This window comes from Bos grunniens, chromosome 19 (genome assembly GCF_055505025.1).
Source record: "Bos grunniens cultivar Pamir isolate PY7600 chromosome 19, Bosgru_T2T1.0, whole genome shotgun sequence".
Lineage (NCBI taxonomy): Eukaryota > Metazoa > Chordata > Mammalia > Artiodactyla > Bovidae > Bos > Bos grunniens.
In genome coordinates, this window is record NC_141183.1 from 5,345,949 (window position 1) to 5,350,261 (window position 4,313).

General features: G+C 51.8%; 1 long non-coding RNA gene across 1 annotated transcript in view; it reads right to left on the reverse strand.

The window, feature by feature from the left end:
• LOC147350983 (uncharacterized) overlaps positions 1–4,313 on the reverse strand; it is a 75,940-nt gene that overhangs the window by 70,978 nt on the left and 649 nt on the right. The gene's annotated exons all lie outside the window — the stretch shown is intronic.

A 4,313-nucleotide genomic window follows, 5' to 3' on the forward strand; every position in this document is an offset into this window, starting at 1 on the left:
GGGATCTGCAAAAATCTGTTTTTAAAAACCCTTCTATTTTAGGCATGATGCTGGCTGGCTTGCTATATTTCTATTTAAAAGGAAGGAGAAACCTGCCTCCTCAATGTTCTGAGTGAGATAAGAGTGCTGACGGGCCCAGAGAAAGGGAAAATGTCAGAACATGTTCCCGGTTTTCAAAGACAGCCCTCCAGCACGCAGACAACCGGGCCCCCGGGCATGGCCGCCCGGGGTCACTGGCTCCCGCATCACTGGAGCCCACTCCAGCCTGGGGCCTGCACCCGCCTGAACCTGCAGACCCTCACTGCTGGGCAAAGGGCAGGAGGCGGTGCCAGTGCTGTCTGAATTTTGCTTCGGAATTGTCTGGTTCTTCTGGCTTTTGATGTTCTGAATTTTTCTTTGAAGCTAGTAATGTGACAAAGATCAAGGACCACAGAGTCAGACTAACTGAGATCTGAAGACTGACTTGACCTCCGACTGCCTGTGTCATCTCGGACAGGTGCCTCGCTGCTGATGAAACCCTGTTTTACAATCAGGTGAGTGGAAGACGAGCTACGCTGTAGAAGTACTGTGAGAATTAAACATAAGACATGCCAAGTGCTGAAGCGGGGCTTGAAATGACAGCTATTATAATCGGCACAATGCTAGGTTTGATTTCAGGAGCCCAGGGTGATCTAAACGTCATCTCTTGAACTTAAAACACTGGATGCTTAAAATTCTACCCCAGAAGATTTAAGGAGAAAGGAGAAAAATTTGTCATCAGGAGTTGCCACACTATGCCTGCCAATGCGGGGTCACGGGTTTGATCCCAGGTCTGGGAAGATTCCGCATGCCATGGAGCAAAAAGGCATGTGCACCACAACCATTGAGCCCATGCTCCACAATAAGAGAAGCCGCTGCAGTGGGAAACCACACGCCGCAAAGAGCAGCCTCCACTCGACCCAACTAGGGAAAGCCCATGCGCACGCGCAGCAGCAAAGACCCAAAGACCCAGTGCAACCAAAAATAAATAAATGTATTTTTTAAGTTAACAACAACAAAAAAAGGGTTGCCACAAGATACACATACACACATGCAGTCATCTGTAAACAAAAATTAAAAGATGGCAAAATACTGAGTGAAGTAAGTCAGACAGAGAAGCTGAAATATCATAGGATGTCCCTTATATGTGCAATATAAAATGAAATGATACAAATAAATTTATTTAGAATACAGAAACAGACTCATAGACTTAGAGAATGAACTTATGGTTGGGGGAGGAGGCTGGGGGAAGGGATAGTTAGGGAATTTGGGATGGACATGTACACACTGCTATATTTAAAATAGATGACCTACCGTATAGCAGAGGGAACTCTGCTCAGTGGTATGGAGCAGCGTGGATGGGAGGGGAGTTTGGGGGAGAATGGATACGCATCTATGTATGGCTGAGTCACTCAGCTACGCACCCGAAACTATCACAGCATTGTTAATCGGCTCTATTCTAGTATAAAACAGTAAGTTTTTTTAAAAAAAGATGGCAATAAAATAAGGAGGAACCTTCTACTTGTGTGCTTCCTCGAAGAAGAAAAAAAAAGACTCTTTCACATCTCAGCCCTGGCTCCCAGCCCAGTGCCTTGCCCAGCTGCTGGAGCTGAACTCCCTGCCCACATCCTGGTTTTGTTGGAGCCACGAAGCAAGAAGCGGAGGAAGAAGAAAGCCTCACTGCCACATCCATGCAGAGGGGCTGGGAAAGGGGCCGTGGAGAGGGAAGAGTCCGACACACAGTTCGCGCAGCCCCCAGAGGCCCCCTGCGCCCAGGCGAGAAGCCGGTGTGCTGACAGCCTCTGTTGGGCGCTCGGATCCGCAAGCAGAAGGGCAACAGTGGCATCTTCAGGGCAGCCGGGGGAACTTGGCTGGGGAGGCAGAGAGCAGGCGCAGAAAGCCCCGCATGACGGCAGCCTGCTGACACTCTGCTGCGATGCCAGCCTGCCCTTTCTCTACCTGAAATGACAGCTGTGTGGCCAGGGCAAGCCCCCCACCCGACACCAACCCTGAGGCCCCCACACCCAAGTTGACTGCTGACATTCCTCCCGCTTGCTGTTCCAAAGATGCCAGCCAAATTTTCATTCGTGGAGCCAGAAACTCAGGGGGTATAGGTCAGTTGGAGTCTCTAGGGCAAGCAACTGAAAGTGTTTTGATTTTGAAATATATCAATAAGATACTGGACTGCCCATAAAACCCCTGGGGAAGCTGGGGAACCCTGCTCAGCAAAGAGACAAGAACCAAGGAAAGTGAACCCTCAGAATCTAGTCGAAACACAAGATACTGGAGAGGTCACCCCTGGCTGTCACTGGCAGCTGGATGCTACAGCTGGATTCAGTGTCTCTGCTGCCCCTGGAGAGTGGATGTTTGTAGGGGTCACCTCTGTCACTGCCAAAATGAAGTCTCCCTGCTCCTTGACATCACTAGCTCTCCATCTAAAGTCGTAGGAGGGTTGTGTCTGATCGGCGGATCCCAGCTCAGCTGTGAGTGGAACAGAGAGATATTGCCATCAGCGGTGATTCTCAAACACAGAAGAGAGATCCTGCGGGCGAGGGGAAGCCAAGCAGCAGCAAGTGTCCCTACCTAATGGGGTTGCAGTAGCAGCAAAGAGCAGACCTGCCACCAGGAAGCGCTTTGAGTTTGTGGGAAGTTGCGAGAGAAGGTAGAAAAGGAATTCAGGATTCTAGGTGTACGTGCTTGTTCTGTCTCTGATTAACTATGTGGCAGGAATAAATAAGCTTCTCTGGGGGTTTTGTCAGACATACAATAATTATTCCTACCTCCTTTCCAGGGCTGAAGTGTACAAGGGATCATGTTGTGGATGGACTTTTGACGGTTACACCAAGTAAATCCATTCTGGGTTTAAAGCCTCTCTGGGTCCCAGGTTACCCACCTGTCAAATTCCCTAGGTTGCAGGGCTATGGTGAGGTAAACTAGAGTACTATTTCTATGCAGTTGCTAAGTGGTGTCCCGATTCTTTGAGACCCCATAGACTGTAGCCTGCCAGGCTCCCCTGTCCATGAGATTCTCCAGGCAAGAATACTGGAGTGGGTTGCCATTTCCTCCTCCAAGAAGAGTACTATAAATGAATGGTTCAATTGACAGATTGAATTTTTTTGATGCCTGGGATTTGTCTCAAAATCATGGGGATGGTGGGAGGGAGAGGATGTGGGGTTGGGGCATTCATGAGGCTGAGGCTAACCATGACTGAGCAACCATAAGACCCAGCTGGTGGACACACCGTATCATTCTCTCTGCTTTAATGTGCATAGGAAATCTCCAATAATGATTTGTTTTTGTAAATGAAGGGTCTTGGAAACACTCAGAAGAAAGAGGCCATACTCCCCAAGTTTCATTATGAGTCAGTTAGGCGTCCCCCCACCCCAGCCCTCCTCCCAGGCATCGTTTTCTCAGGCATTTGAGTCTTTTGCTCACTGCCCACTACTCTCCTCGCCGCACTGGCGCCAGTGTAAGGTTCTACCAGGGGAAACATCTTTGATGGTACAACGCTGGTTTGAAACCAAACACAAAAACCCGAAAGAAATAACCAACAATAGAAAACCAGAAGCAACGAGCGCGCACACATCCCTGCGCGCACACACTCCTGCGCTCCGGCCGCTTTCCGAGCATCTGTGAAGTTACTTTCCAATGAACGAAAACAGACTCCCAGGTACCTCTTCCTAACATCGCATTCGGTGGATGACCAGAGTAAACAACGAACAGGACGTCCCAAAAGACTGCAGGCTGAGAGCCAGGGATGGGGGTCCAGCGGTCAGCTCTGTGCGTCCACCCGGCTCCCAGCCCGACCTGGACACGGCGGCGGCCGGGGACCCGGAGGAGAAGGGGGCCGACCCAGGGGAAGGGGACGGGCCAAGTGTGCCATCGAGCCCTCGCAGGGGAAAGACCGCGATCCGGCGCCGCGCGAGGGGCCTGGCGAGGGGACCCGAGCATCCCGAGGAGGGGTTACAGTCAGACCGCCGGCGCTTGATGACAATTAACCGCGACGGGGAGACGCTGCACCGGCGCTAGGAGAGGCTTCAGACCCGAGTAAGGCTGCGCCCCAACACACCTGCGGGCTCAGCGACCCAGCAGCCACGCAGGCTCCCTTTTAAAAAAGTGCCGCCCAACCACTTTAAAAAAAAACTTTAAAAACAGTGCCGCCCATCACTGGCTCCGCCCCTCGGCCGCCCGGAACAAGCCTGGCCCCGCCCCCACCCACCGGGCGGAAGCGCTTTCCGCCCTCAACCAAGATGGCGGCGGGGCGGCAAGGCCGGGCGGAAGTGCCCTGCTGGGCC